The sequence below is a fragment of the Piliocolobus tephrosceles genome, chromosome 18 (assembly GCF_002776525.5).
Source record: "Piliocolobus tephrosceles isolate RC106 chromosome 18, ASM277652v3, whole genome shotgun sequence".
Lineage (NCBI taxonomy): Eukaryota > Metazoa > Chordata > Mammalia > Primates > Cercopithecidae > Piliocolobus > Piliocolobus tephrosceles.
In genome coordinates, this window is record NC_045451.1 from 57672885 (window position 1) to 57689109 (window position 16225).

At 42.4% G+C, this 16225-nt stretch overlaps 1 protein-coding gene across 2 annotated transcripts in view; it reads left to right on the forward strand.

Annotated features, from left to right (window-relative positions):
• The first annotated feature begins 657 nt into the window (after window positions 1-657).
• Window positions 658-16225, forward strand: part of OSBPL1A (oxysterol binding protein like 1A) — a 231032-nt gene continuing 215464 nt past the window's right edge. Inside the window, exon 1 of one of the 2 annotated variants that reach the window (XM_023207765.2) lies at window positions 658-885. The gene's annotated coding sequence lies outside the window, so the exon portion shown is untranslated. Of the gene's footprint in view, window positions 990-16225 lie in introns of both variants that reach the window. The other variant, XM_026456023.2, reaches the window with a different exon arrangement.

Consider the following 16225-nt stretch of genomic DNA (forward strand, 5'->3'; position numbering starts at 1 on the left):
CCCTGCCTCAAAAAAAGGAAAAACAAAAACGGTGGGATTATGCTAGAGTTTGAACCTTCACATTATAGACTATTTGCTAACTCCTCTAGCTAGACTCCTTGCACTTGGAATCTGGAGGGGAGCAGGTGAGGAAATTTTGTAAATCCTTGTCTCGTGCATATCTATTCTATAATGGTTACACCTGCATAGCATTTTAAGGGCTTCCTTTCACCTGTGAAAGTAAAAGGAGGTTTTTTTTTTTTGTAAATTGTCTAATTTCCATTGCCAATTAAGTTCCCACGTGTCGAGTTGCAGCCAAAGAAAAAAAGAGAAAACATCTGCGCAGCTGGGTGATGTATTGCTTAATGACAAACTTCCAGAGTATTAACCCAGGACTTATATTTTGCTTGGGGACAGGGGTCTTCCAATGACTCATACGGGCGGTCCCCTGTAGTCTCCGGGTAGGGCCTGCCCCTTCTTCCCTCGGGGTGTGGTGGGAGGAGCGCGAAGGCCGTGCGCCTCGCTAGTAGTTGGCAAAACCTGGAACCAGCGCCGGTGGCCCAGGCGGGACAGGAGCAGGCCGGGGGCGTGGGCAGGCCAGGCAGGGGCGGGGAGTGGGCGGGAAATGGGCGTGTCCCCGCTGCGGTCACTGGTCGGGCGGGATGCCAGCTCGCCAGGAGGGTGCGCGTTCCAGGGGCGGGTTGCAGGGAGGGGCGGTGCCACCTTGCGTTCCGCCCTGGTCCCGGCCCCGGGCCTCGGAGACAGACGTTACGCGGGCTCGAGCGTCCTCGGGGAGTGCCAGCCAGAGTCGGTGACGACCACTTCCTCGACGTGGGGCGGGCAGACGGGAAGCCTGCGGTCGTGGCCCCCGCCTCGGTTGCTCTGGGAGCCCGGGTGACCGCGTAGGTCAGTTTCTCGCGGCTGTCCCCGCCTGGAGTTCGAGGCCGGTTCCCGCGCTGATGGGTTCCCGCCGGGCTGCGCTCGGGAGGTCTGTCCGCGCCTGACTCGGGGTGGGTGCTCCCGTCCCGGGCGTCTCAGAGGATGGTCGGGTCGTGGCGCGGCGACGCAGGGCTGCAGCCGAGCTCGTCTTCCCGGCGGCCGCTGGCTGCTCCAGCGCTGCAGGAAGTTAGGCGTTAAAAGTAACAAGATGTTGGCATTTGTTGCACTTCCACTCGGGTGCCACGACCATGCTGGTGCCGCATGCATCCCCCACCAGATCTGCAGTTGCGTGCCTTCTCGGTACTTTCGTGTGTCCATCGTGACTTTTTAATTTCCTCCTAACAAGAGGAGGATTGATGCACAATGGAAGTCACGCATTGTTCATGTGACTGTTTCCCAGTGTACCGCGTGGTCGGTTCTACAAGCATGAACGAATATCCAAGGGAGATTCCGAAACTGAATGAGAGCGCAGCTGCACAATAGACTTGAACAATTCACTTATCCCGCTGCCCTAATGATTAGCAGAAGGCACTGAAAAGGGTTATCGTGATTTAGTATTGGTTTTCAGTTCAAGTTGTCGTTTTTAGGCAGATGGTATTGTGAAATGGAACAGTGGGCAGTGTGATATTGTTAGCTGAAATAAGCTTGCTTGAATGTTGCAAATGTGGCTATCAGGTGTCTGAATAGTTAATAATATAATTAAATCAGCTTTAAAATCGGTGGTGTGTTTTCCCTGAAAACTTCAGTCTTTGCCCTGTAGTGGGTGCATTCTGGATTTGGAGTTTGGAACCTCCTCACCTCTTTACTGAGCATTTGGGAAATAATTTGCAGATTCGTTTTGAGGGTAGCAGTATTTGCAGTGTAACCCTGATACAATGAATCTTTTGCAGCAGTGAGATAGGTGTAAATTCTGAACCACCTCCCTACCCCCCTCAAGCTGGAATTGTGAAGATCCTTAATTACAGCATAGTAACAAAATCTACCTTTTAATTCCCTAATTCTAAACCACTAGGTGGGCTTTGTCTACAGTTTATAGGGGGAAAAGAGGAGAAAACTGTCAGTAACAATCCTTTCTTAAAATTTAACTATTGTCTTTTTCATTTCTCCCAGGAAGTGTAACTCTAGCGTTGAGCAACAGATAGTCAAAATAGGAGTTAACTGCCAAAGATTGAGTAGATTAATCTGAAACATTTGTTATCTCAGTGTAGTATTTTGTGAAGGTTGTTTATCAAAATGACACTTGCTAAATATCTCATTGTGAATCAAATTTATGGTGGGTGGCTAATTCTTCTCTCTGGAGGTTGCTCATTTTTGCATGTATTATTCTAGCCGACTTGTGATTCAGAGCAATCAGGTATGATTTCTCTGGTTATTTTATTTATTTATTTTTTTGTTGTTGTTAAATTGAGACGGAGTCTCGCTCTGTATTGCCCAGGCTGGAGTGCAGTGGCACGATCTCGGCTCACTGCAACCTCTGCCTCCCGGGTTGAAGCGATTCTCCTGCTTTAGCCTCCCAAGTAGCTGGGATTACAGGCACATGCCACCATGCCCTGCTAATTTTGTGTATTTTTAGTAGAGATGAGGGTTCACCATGTTGGTCAGGCTGGTCTCGAACTCCTGACGTTATGATCCACCCGCCTCAGCCTCCCAAAGTGCTGGGATTACAGGCGTGAACCACAGGTATTATTTCTATAAAAGTATTCCTGGCCAGGCGCGGTGGCTCATGCCTGTACTCCCAGCACTTTGGGAAGCCGAGGTGGGCAGATCACCTGAGGTCAGGAGTTCGAGAGCAGCCTAGCCAAAATGGTGTAACCCTGTCTCTACTAAAAATACAAAAATTAGCCGGGCATGGTGGTGGGCGCCTGTAATCCCAGCCACTCGGGAGGCTGAGGCTGGAGAATTGCTTGAACTCAGGAGGCAGAGGTTGCAGTGAGTGGAGATTGCACTGTTGCACTCTAGCCTGGGTAACAAGAGCGAAACTCCTTCTCAAAAAAAAAAGAAAAGAAAAGAAAAATTATCCCCATCATTTCCTCAAAACAAGGGGAAATGATACTGTTTTAGAACCAACAATTAGGTTGAAGAATACAGCCAGTCTTTTTTGAGTAATAACATGGCACAATGCCTGTTAAATATTAATACATTACAAATTTTCTCCTTGTGGCTTTATTTTACTTAGAGATACATCTGTATATCTGATCATAATATTTTTAAGTTGAAACTGTCAGTTTCTTACCTCTTGACATTACTGGAAGCTGAGCTTTTATACATTATATGTATTCATTGAGAAAAGTAGTAGGCAGAAAGTAGAAATCAGCCAAACGAATAAGTTAGTGGAGAAGAGAGAATATGATATCAAGTGCATGTGAGAAATTTGATATCCTTCAGAAGCTTGTCAGTTCGTCCAAGCTGAGTCTGAACTTTGGCAATCAGAACTTTTTTGAAGACCTACCAAGTTCTCTGAATTTCGTAGAAAGAGAACAGGTGTTAGCACTGCCATCACCAGCTTATACTAACAATTCATGAAGTTTAAGAAGAGACACTGTTATGTACTCTGTATAGTGTATACATATATTTAAGATTGTGGTGTCATATAAGTACCTTATGTGATGTTCTTGGTCACTGAAAATGTTTTTCCTCACGTGGCCTCTGCCACTAATGCTGTGTCGGTACTGTCAATATTAAGGGGGCTGTTTGAGGTGGGCTAGTATAAGAAATAGTTTTAATGCTATTACTAGGAAGATAAACTAGATCACTCACTTTACTTTTATTTATCAGCCTGCAAGTAGGAAATTACTGTATAGTGAAAGCAGTCATTAACTGTACATTTTCCTATCATGTGACAATGGAAAGTAACCACATGTTTTTACTTTGTGTTTAAAGTTTTTCTTTAAAGAGGTATTTCTATGAAGCATAAATTGTCAGTATTATCATACATGAGTTTAACTGAGTTTGAAAGTTAATTTTCAAATGTGAAATAATTGAAATGGGAAATTTTTAATGCATTTTTCTAAAATTTAGGGAATTTTATCATTAAAAGGTAACAGTCTCCTTGCTAGGATTTTTATTACTAAACTTGATTTGTCAAATTTGCAGGCTTCTCTGCTCTTTGCACCTGCCCTGTTTTGAAACAGTAGTTAATAGTTTTCAGAATCTGTCAAGTTGAAATTGAAATCGGGTGCATCTAGGGGTTAGTGCTTCATTGTTAAAGCAGCTAAAATTCTAGCACCTAAAGTTATTTTAAACAACTTCATTAAGCAAAGCTATGAAGCTTATTTCATTTTTACTAATTTTAACAAACATTAAAATTTCCAACCAAATACAGATAAAATAAATACCCAGTGATAGGGTTGGTTTTTTATTATGTCTGTATGGCATCCAAGTCGGTGTGGGTATGGAATGGAGATGAATAAGAGAAGGTAATGTAAATTTATCAAATATAAAGTAAATAATAATTTGGTATAAACATTTTATGATTTCAGTGCTTTACAAACCATAAGATGACACATTACAATTCTGGCCAATTCTCTATCATTTCTTCTCCGGAAGATGAATGCTTTTTATTAGGGCACAAAAACTTATTGAAGTTAGAGAAAAAGTTTCACTGAATTAAAAATTAAGTGATTAAAATTTTGTCTTCTAACCTGAAACAATACAGGTTAGTGCTTCCCAAAATAGGCTTTATAATTTGCTCCTGTTTTCCTTAAATTGCCATGTTTTAGGTATTCTTCTCAGTTGATAACTAAAAGTTTTTAAAATGAGGCACTCAAGCCATAATTCAGATTCACCTTCCTCGGTGCTTACACAGGAGCACTAATGAGAAGCAATTGAAGTTTTCCAGGTGAATTGAATTTATAAAATACGTAGCATTATTTCACCCCTTCTACATTCTGGCTGTGACTCTACTGTTAACACTGGCAAGTAACTTCACCTTGGGGCTTTTCAGTTGCTTCGGCTCTAGGATCAGAGTGTTAGATTAAATATGAATTTGTCTACCAATGTTCAGTTTCTAAAACAAGCAAAAAATACATTTATGTTATCACAAATGTCAGAGTTTTCTGTATGCATAATATGTGTAGCTGCATATGTGCATAATGTGTACACATGTACATACATGTAGGCATATGAGTGCATCAGAGAAATTACTGATTACTAGTAACTAATCATAGAGCAAATATGTAATTTTTTTTTTTTTTTTGCCATTGCCATGTTTTCATGTAGTTACTTTAATCTTTAATACCTTGGTGGTATTAAAAGAATATAATGTCAGGAGAAAACACACCATTAAGCAGCTAACTACAGGCTGGGCGAGGTGGCTTATGCCTGTAATTCCAGCACATTGGAAGGCAAGGCAGGATAATTCCTTGAGGCCAGGAGTGTGAGACCAGTCTGGGCAACATTGCCAGACCTGATCTCTATAAAAGATACAAAAATTAGCCGAGTATGGTGGCATGCACCTGTGGTCCCAGCTACTCAGGAGGCCAAGGTGGGAGGATTGCTTGAGTCCAAGAGTTTGAGGCTGCAGTGAACCATGATCGTGCCACTGCACTCCATCCTGGGCAACTGACTGAGACCCTATTTCAAAAAAAGGCAGCTGACTACTTTGGAGCTGAGCACAGTACTGGTTTTTATGTTTTTAAGATTTAGTTTATAGGATGTTTTTGTTCATAGACATTTAATTTTTCTCATTCAAATTTCTAGCACACAATGTACTTTAAATATTAATGTAATAGCAATCATAAAATCAGTATCTGAGAATTTAAAAACTAATCACAACATATATTTTTAATAATTTTTGAATAGTCTCTCTTTGTCTTTATTAAGATTATAGGGCTGGGTGCGGTGGTTCACGCTGTAATCTCAGCACTGTGGGAGGCCGAGGTGGACGGATCACCTGAAGTCAGGAGTTTGAGACCAGCCTGACCAACATGGAGAAACTGCATCTCTACTAAAAATATGAAATAGCTAGGCGTGGTGACACATATCTGTAATCCCAGCTACTCGGGAGGCTGAGGCAGGAGAAACACTTGAACCTGGGAGGCAGAGGTTGTGGTGAACCGAGATGGTGCCATTGCACTCCAGCCTGGAGAACAAGAGCGAAATTCCATCTCAAAAAATAAAAAGAGTACAAATACTTGCTGGATGCAGTGGCTAATGCCTGTAATCCCAGCACTTTGGGAGGCTGAGGTAGAGAGACTGCTTGAACCCAGGAGTTTGAGACCAGCCTCAGCAACACAATGAAACCCTGACTCTACAAAAAATATGAAAATTAGCTGGGCATGGTGGCATGTGCCTGTAGTCCCAGTTACTTGGGAGGCTGAAGTGGGAGGATTACTTGAGCCCAGGAGGTTGCAGTGAGCTGAGATTGTGCCACTGTACTCCAGCCTTGGTGACAGACCCTGTCTCAAAAAAAAAAAGAAAAGTACAAATGCCATTTGGCAATTGTGCAAGTCATATTTTAGATGCTTCCTGATTTTTTTGTGTGTGATAAAATGTACGTAACATCGAATTTGCCCTTTTAGATTTTTTTTGTTGTTGGTTTTTTTTTTTTTTTTTTTTTTTTTTTTTAAAAGAGTTTCATTCTGCTGCCCAGAGCTGGAGTGCAGTGGCATGGTCATAGCTCACTGCAGCCTTGAACTCCTGGGCTCAAGTAGTCCTCCTGCTTCAGCCTCCCAGGTAGCTGGATCTATAGGTGCGCACCATGACACCTGGTAATTAAATTTTTTTTTTTTTTTTTTTTTTTTTTTTGTAGAGACTGGGGTCTTGCTGTGTTGCCCAGACTAGCCTTAAACTCCTGGCCTGAGGATATCCTCCTGCCTCAGCCTCCCAAAACAGTGGGATTACAGGCATGAGCCATCACACCTGGCCTGTTTTACCCATTGTTAAGTGTATTATTCAGTGGCATTGCGTACATTCACATTGTAGTACAGCTATCCATCTGTCCATCCCCAGAACCTTTTCCTCCATCCCAAACTGAAACTCTGTTCCCGTTAAACAATATTCCTATTTCTTCCTCCCTTCTCCAGCCACTGGCAACCACCATTCTATGTTTTGTCTGTATGACTTTGACTATTTTAGCTGTCTCATCTAAGTGGAATCATACAATATTTGTCCTTTTGTGAGGGATTTATTTCACTTAGCATGATGTATTCCAGGTTCGTCCATGTTCTAGCATGTGTCAGAATTTCCTTCCATTGATTGACTGATTGACTGATTGAGACAGAGTGTTGCTTTGTCTCCCAGGCTGGAGTGCAGTGGCACGGTCTCGGCTCACTGCAACCCCTGCCTCCCGGGCTCAAGCCATTCTTGGGCTTTAGCCTCCCCAGTAGCTGGGACTACAGGCACACACTGCCACACCAGGCTAATTTTTGTGTTTTTAGTAGAGACGGGGTTTCACCATGTTGACAAGGCTGGTCTCTAACTCCTGACCTTAGGTGATCCACCCGCCTCAACTTCCCAAAGTGCTGGGCTTACTGCGGTGAGCCACTGCATCTGGCCAAAAAGTTACCTGAATCTGCTGAAATTTGGAGAGCAAGAGCATGGGAAATGAGAAACACAATATTGAGGATTTGAATTTTTTCTTTTTTATTTAATGGCTTTTTTGTTTTGAGACAGAGTCGCACTCTGTTGCCCAGGCTTAAGTACAGTAGCGCGATCTTGGCTCACTGCAACCTCTGTCTCCCAGGTTGAAGTGATTCTCCTGCTTCAGCCTCCCCAGTAGCTGGGATTACAGGCGTGTGCCACCGTGCCCAGCTAATTTTTGTATTTTTAGTAGAGATGGGGTTTCCCTGGTCTGTTGGCCAGGCTGGTCTCGAACTCCTGACCTCAAGTGATCGCCTGCCTCCGCCTCCCAAAGTCTTGGGATTACAGGCATGAGCCACCACGCCCATCCTTCCTTTTAGAGGCTAAATTATATTACCTTGTATATGTCACATTTTGTTTTTCCATTTATCTGTCAGTGGACATTTAGGTTACTTCTGCTGTGAACATGGGAATACAAATATCTGATTCCTTGCTTTTAGTTCTTTTGGGTATATACCCAGAAGTAGAATTGCTGGATCATAGGTAATTCTGTGTTTAATTTTTTGAGGAATCCCCATACTTCTCTGATGTTTTAAGATTTACAATTGCATGTTTTTATATGTATGACTAGGTGAATTGAGCCTGGATGTCTGGGGTTTTAACTTTTCTAATACCTTTAAGAGCTCTATTCCTGAAAAAGGGCACATTATTAAATATTTTCAGTTTCTCGCACCCAGGTGAATTAGCTTTTATTGTTGAATTTTATTATCTTTGATTTCTCCAGGAATTTTCTATCTTGGTTCTATAGCTGCTGCTGTTGTTGTTTGAGACAGAGTCTCACTCTGTCACCCAGGCTGGACTGCAGTACTGTGATCTTGGGTCGCTGCATCCTCCGCCTCCTGGGTTCACGTGATTCTTATACCTCAGCCTCCCCAGGAGCTGGGATTAAAAAGCGTGCGCCACCACACCCAGCCAAGCTTTGTATTTTTTAGTAAAGATGGGGTTTCACCATGTTGGCCAGAGTGGTCTCGAACTTCTGGCCTCAAGTGATCTGCTCTCCCTGGCCTCCCAGAATGTTGGGATTATAGGTGTGAGCCACTGCACCTGGCTGATTCTGTAGATATTAAGCTGGAATTGTAAAGAAAAGTAGCAAGCTGTTCAAATGATAAAATAATAGACTCCAACCAAATTTAACAAGTCATCGCCCTTTGAGCTGTAAGTTTTAAAATCTTTGTCAATATCTCAGAACTGTTGGGGCCACGGAATTTATCTACTATATTAAGTGGGGATTTAGTGGCATAGACTATCAAGTATGGTCACCAGTTTAAGTAATTTTATGATATTTATAAAGCAACAAAATATAAATTTACTTTCCTCAAAAGAATTTAAAAATTAGAAGTCTAGCTTTCCCTAGTGGACCTTGAAGGAGAGAAAATGTAAGGCAAAAATGGTCTCTTGTCTCTTCGTTTTTGAAGCTCAAAATGTTTTCCATCTAATTCTTTCCTGGAAAATATTCTTACGGCCATGAAAATCTCATTAATCTAAAAACAGAGCTGGGAATTGCGTGAATGTGAGAAGAGGAGCTAAAAAGTGGTCTCGAAAAATACCGTGTTCACTGATAGAAATGGCTGCAATCCATTGTGACCAGCTGCATTTGGGAATGCTTCTGGCTTAAACATCAGAGGCAAAGTGCTTTTCTGGAATAAGCTCTCATGATTTGGAAGAATGTTTTTAAAAAATCTGTTCAACATATGAATTTGGATGATTCTTTAAAAAATCAATTTTGAATTTTCTTCTAAAGGTAACTTTTAGTCAGAAACTAATGGAAATAGTTTACAAATTAAAAATGCATAAAATGAAAGTAGTTATCAACCTAAATACTTGGGGGGGGGTGTGTTTTAAACAATTTCTCCCTTTTTTGGTATTATTATTTATTTATTTTTTGAAATGGATTCTCACTCTTGTCGCCCAGACTGGAATGCAGTGGCGCGATCTTGGCTCACTGCAACCTCCATCTCCTGGGTTCAAGTGATTCTCCTGCCTCAGCCTCCTGAGTAGCTGGGATTACAGGTGCCTGTCACCACGCCTGGCTAATTTTTGTACTTTTAGTAGAGACGGGGTTTCGCCATGTTGTCCACGCTGGTCTCGAACTCCTGACCTCAGGTGATCTGCCCGCCTCGGCCTCCCAAAGTGCTGGGATTACAGACAGGCGTGAGCCACTGCGCCTGGCAGTGTACATTTTTAAAAATATATTTCCCATGGCTTATTAGAGAAAAAACTTAATTTTATGTCACCAGATACACCTTTTGTAAGGCATTGCCTGTAGACCTTCCTATAGGGAGACCTGATTGCTTTGTTTTCAAAGGACTAAGTCCTCATCCATCCACCCATCCATCCATCTGGTTAATTAATATTTGGTTGCCAGTTGTGTTTTAGGCACCTTACTAGGGATATAATAGGGGAACAGACTAGACATGAGGCACTTGTTCTAATCGAGTTTACAGTCTAGGAACAGCCAAAGAAATGACCACACTGATACCCACGGACTCACATATGGTGGCAGGTTGCCATGAGGGCTTATCAGGGGGCTCTAGGTAATATTGGAGATGGAGAGAGCAAGTCAGACCTCTCTCCAGAAATGTGGATAGTAATTTATTTGTACACTTGTCTTCTTTACAACATCTAAAAGTTCCCCTAGTGTAAGGCCTTGTTTTATTCATTAGTGTCATCAGAGTTTAGAACAATGCCTAGAATGTGGTAAGCCTTCAAGTCATTGGGTATTGATTCATTCCCTTGTGTGGTATTAGAATTAGGGAAGGCGGTGCAGGCCTGGTGGTGATAGGGAAGCTGCAGCTTCTGGTGGCTGTCACGTTGGACACCTGATGGTGGGAGAACTACCTGAATGTTCACCTAAGGGTTAAGGTTTCAGATACTCATGGACATTCTAGATATTCAAGTCTACATAGACAGCAGTGGACTTTCAGTCCACATTTAGTGGATGGTTCTTGGACGAGAAAAGAAATTGTGGGCTGGGTGCAGTGGCACATGCCTGTAATCCCAGTGCTTTGGGAGGCCAAGATGGAGAATCACTTAGGCCCAGGAGTTTGAGATCAGGCAGGGCAACATAGCAAGTCCCCATCTGTTTAAAAAAAATTGTGATGAATGGCTTTATTCCTTGGTTTGAAACGTTTTATTAGTAGTTTCTTTCTTTGTAGTGTAGCTGAAAGGAATATAAAGATCATTTTATTGTAATGATCTAATTAGTATGCTATCATTTTTAGGAGGTTTTCTCAGTTTTTAAATTCAGATATTTTTGGAGTTGTGCTATTTTGCCTTGCTGTTAGAGCCACCAGGAAAGTATTTTGCTGTAAAAAAAAATTTGGGGGCTGGGCATGGTGACTCACTCCTGTAATCCTAGCACTTTGGGAGACCAAGGCAGGCGGATCGCTTGAGCCCAGGATTTAAGACCAGCTTGGGCAACATGGTGAAACCCTGTCTCTAGAAAATAATACAAAAATTAGCTGGGCATGGTGGTGTGTGCACCTGTAGTCCCGGCTACTTGGGAGGCTGAGTTGAGAGGCTCACCTGAGCCTGGGAGGTGTGCCACTGCACTCCAGAAGTGCAGGAAATATCTATATATATTTCAAATATATATGGATATTTCAGAAATAAATGTATATATTTGAAATACATATAAATAGATATATATTTATAAAATATATAATTTTATAGATATATAAGTATATATTTCAAATATATATTTGAATGTGTATAATTTATTTCAAATATATATTTGAAATATATATATTTCAAATAAATATAAATGAATATATATATATTTGAAATATATATAGAAACATATTTCAAAATATTTTGAAATATACATATATTTCATATATATATATTTTTTTTGAAATAGGGTCTCACTCTGTCACCTAGGCTGGAGTACAGTGGTGCAATCATAGCTCACTGTAGCTTTGACCTCCCTGGCTCAAGTAATCCTTCCACCTCAGCTTCCCAAGTAGCTGACTACAGGCAGGTGCCACCACGCCTGGCTAATTTTTGTAATTTTTGTAAAGATGGGGTCTTCATAGGTTGCCCAGGCTGGTCTCGGACTCCTGGGCTCAAGTGATTCACCTGCCTTGGCCTCCCAAAGTGCTGGCATTATAGACGTGAGCCACTGTGCCCGGCCGATACTTCATTTTTATTAACTCATTTCTAAGAGGTGGTAAGAGAAGGTGCCAGTCTCTTCCCCACCTCTGCCATTCCTTTCTAAAATTATAAAAGATTATAAGGGAAAAGCAGTGAACATGCCTGTTAGCATTTTGGAATTTATCCTCTAAGTATTGCTTATTTGGTTAAGTCTGAAGTTTCATAGTCAGAAAATCTTTAGAGTGTGGTTGGGCTGCACAGCTAGACTAGTTTTGATGCACGTAATGTCAATTGCTTTGAACATGTAGTGTCAAATTCCTTTGAATATGTAGTATTAATTGCTTTGGACGTGAAAGAATGTCCAAATTGCTTTAAGAATATGTTTTAGTCAAATGCCTGTCTTAAAACTGATACCTGTGAGCTTTAGGCACAAGACAACATGAGTTGTTGATTTTTCCTTTTCTTGGTGAAATTTAACTGGCTCTGTTCCTTTCTCTTTCTTAAAAATAATAAAACAATCTGTATGACTGTATTGGCCCCATGACCCATTTTTTTTCTCTCCTACCATCCTGTCTTATAAGAAGAGTCCTCTCTTCTCCTCAGGTACCTACGAATCTGTCCCTTTTCTTGTTCTGGAAATTGGCAGTCATCAGAGAGGAGCTCTCCCCCAGCTCCCTGCCCCGAACCATCCTCACCACAATCCTTGCCATCTTTCCTGCCTGCCAGCCTTGATGCAGTGCCTTCCTGCTCTTCAGGGCCATCCTTCCCTTGGGCTTCTCTTCTTCCTACTCAGGCTCCTCTAGGATCTCACTCCATCCCTCATTTCTCCTTTCTCCCGTATGCCAAGGTTTGACTCTCTCCTGGCTCTTGCCCTACAATCTTTAAACATGCCCAGGTGTCTAATATTCTGAAAGTGAAGCTGTTACCGTCTCTTCAGAAGGAAGTTGCTCTAAAGGAGTCTGGTGCAGTCTCCTTTTTATCCCCCATTCACTCCTCTGTTTACCAAAGCCTATGTTTTTGCCTGTCTCATTTTCCACTGGAGATAACTCTTGGAGCTTGTCAGTGGCCTTCTTCTATTTGCCAAAGCAGTTGGTGTTTTCAGGCCTTGTCTTTATTGCCCTTTCTTTTGTACCCATCCCGTTCCCTGAAACACATTCCTCCCTTGGTTTCAGTTACTGCCACCCTTTTCTCTGCCCCCTCTCCACCCTTGGTCGTTTTTTGCCAGCTCCTCTTCCCTGGCCTCCTTCGCCTTCAATAAATGTTGTTTTTCTCCCAGTGAGGGTTCTCATTTATTCCTTTGATTGTAATGACCACTTATATGATGATAACTCCCACTATTTAAATTATTTTATTTATTTATTTTTAGAGACAGGATCTGCTTCTGTTACCCAGATTGGAATAGAGTGGTGTAATTATATCTTACAGGAGCCTCGAACTCCTGGGCTCAGGCAGTCTTCCTGCCTCAGTAGCTGGTACTACAGGTGCTATTTAAATTCTAACCTACAGGCCAGGTGCGGTTGGCTCACACCTGTAATCCTAGCACTTTGGGAGGCCGAGGCAGGCAGATCATGAGGTCAGGAGATCGAGACCATTCTGGCTAACACAGTGAAACCCCATCTTTACTAAAAATACAAAAAAATTAGCTGGGCGTGGTGGCGGGTACCTGTAGTCCCAGCTACTCTGGAGGCTGAGGCAGGAGAATGGCATGAACCCGGGAGGAGGAGCTTGCAGTGAGCTGAGATTGCACCACTGCACTCCAGCCTGGGCGACAGAGCGAGACTCCATCTCAAAAAAAAAAAAAAAAAAAAAAAAAAATTCTAACCTACAACTGCTTTCTTGTACTTAAACTGTTAATTAGCTACCTTCTCTCTTTCTTTCCTTCTTTCTTTCCTTCTTTCCTTCTTTCCTTTCCTTTCTCTCTCTCTCTCTCTCTCTCTCTCTCTCTCTCTCTCTCTCTCTTTCGACAGGGTTTCACTCTTGTCGCGTAGGCTGGGGTGCAATGGTGAAATGGCGTGTTCTTGGCTTACTGCAAGCTCCGCCTCCCGGGTTCTGGCCATTCTCCGGCCTCAGCCTCCAGAGTAGCTGGGACTACCGGCACCCACCACCACACCCAGCTAATTTTTTGTATTTTTAGTGGAGACAGGATTTCATCGTGTTGGCCAGGCTGGTCTTGAACAACTGACCTCAGGTGATCCGCCCATCTCGGCCTCCCAAAGTGCTGGGATTACAGGCATGAGCCACCGCGCCCGGTCCTTTTGTTTGTTTGTTCATTGGTTTGTTTTTTTCTGAGACACGGTCTCACTCTGCCACCCAGGCTGGAGTGCAGTGGCACAATCTCAGCTCACTGAAACCTCCACCTCCCGGGTTCAAATGATTCTTGTGCCTCAGCCTCCCAAGTAGCTAGGACTACAGGCATGTGCCACCACCCCTGGCTAATTTTTGTATTTTTAGTAGAGAGGGGGTTTCACCGTGTTGGCCAGGTTGGCCTCCAACTCCTGACCTCAACTGCTCTGCCCACCTTGGCCTCCCAAAGTGCTGGGATTACAGACGTGAGATACCACGCCCAGCCTGCTAGTTTCTTATTGAACATCTTCATCTGTGTTTCCCACAGGAATCTCAAACTCACCACAACCAGATAGAGTCACATCTTCACTCACGTTGTTTATTTTCTATCCCATGTCTTAGTTAATCTCCCTATTATGTATCTAGTGTCCAAGGAACTTTGTTCACCCCTGTGATCTTGGTGAACTTCTTATTCAAGTACCAGTTTACATTTTACTTTCTCTGTATCTAATCACTAATGTTGGCAGATAGCTAACCACTCCCCTTCTCCTCTGTGCAGCCACTGTTCCGTGTACATTGCTGTACTTGACACATGTTGTGATTGTTTGCATGTTTGCCCTGTTCTGGAGTGCAGGGACCATACTACCTATCATGGTACCCCAGTGCCTATAACAGCCCCTATCATCAGTAGATACTCAAGAAACATTTGTTGAATCAATTTTAGTTTCAATCCCAGCATTTATGAGTAACTACAGTGGTTTATATGTTATAACGGACTGTTTAAGTAGATAATAGTTTTATTTATTTATTCATTTTTTGAGACAGAGTCTTGCTCTGTCACCAGGCTGGAGTGCAGTGGTGTGATCTCGGCTCACTGCAACCTCTGCCTCCAGGGTTCAAACAATTCTCTTGCCTCAGCCTCCTGAGTAGCTGGGACTACAGGCGGGGGTCACTATGCCCAGCTAATTTTTGTATTTTTAGTAGAGACGGAGTTTCACTATGTTGGCCAGGATCGTCTTGATCTCTTGACCTCGTGATCCGCCTGCGTCAGCCTCCCAAAGGGCTGGGATTACAGGCATGAGCCAAGGCGCCTGGTCCAATAGATTTATTTTTATCCTTTTCATTTTTATTGTACAGAACTTTGAGAATTTTTTAATCTTTTTTTCTGTAAGCCCAATATAGTAAGAACCCAAGGAAAATGTTACAAAAAACTTCTTGTCTGTTTTGAAGATACTTCATTTTTTGATTCATACTTTAAAGGCATGAAAAGAATATTAAACCTTTTTGTGTAATATGCCAGCAAGTCTAGAGACCATCACTCCTTGTTTAATGTACATGATTGAAAATATATTTAAAAATCCTCTGTGATAAATGCCTTATTAATTAGACACAAAGTTTTTTTGGTTCTTACCTTTAATAACTTACATTTTCCAGTTATAAAATGACTTTGTATTGTAGGAAATTTGGAAAATACAACTAACCAAAGAAGACATTTAAAACCATTCATAATTTCACCACAAGGAGTAACCACTGTTGACATCCTGATATCTTTTCCCTCTGTTTCTCTGCCAATATATAGCAAATATAGAGAGAGCTTAATCTATATAGGTACCATCTGTCCTAACAATATATTGCAATTTCATGGTTTTATAAATTATTTAAACTTTTTTTCTTTTTCTTTGATTTACTGTTTTTTTTTTTTTGAAACAGGGTCTCACTCTCATCCAGGCTAAAGTGCAGTGGCGTGATCTCAGCTCACTGCAGCCTCAACTTCCTGAGCTCAGGTGATCTTCCCACCTCAGCCTCTCAGGTAGTGGAGACTACAGGCGCACACTACCATACCTGGCTTAATTTTTGTATTTTTGTAGAGATGGGGTTTTACCATGTTGCCCAGGCTGGTCTTGATCTCCTGGACTCGAGATCCACCCACCACAGCCTCCCAAAGTGCTGAGCCATTGCCCCCAGCTTCTTCTATAATATATTTTTATTAAAAAAAATTTTTTTTTTCTGAGACAGGGTCTCTGTTACACAGCCTGGAGTGCAGTGGCACGATCTTGGCTCACTGCAGCCTCGACCTCTTGGGCTTAAGTGATCCTCCTACCTCAGCCTCCCCAATGGCTGGGACTACAGGCTCAAGCCACCATGCCCAGCTAATTTTTTTTTTTTTTTTTTTTTTGAGACAGAGTCTCACTCTGTTGCCCAGGCTAGAGAGCAGTGGCACAATCTCAGCTCACTGCAAACTCTGCCTCGTGGGTTCACGCCATTCTCCTGCCTCAGCCTCCTGAGTAGCTGGGACTACAGGCGTCTGCCACCACACCCAGCTAAATTTTTTTTTTTTTTTTTTTTTTTTTTT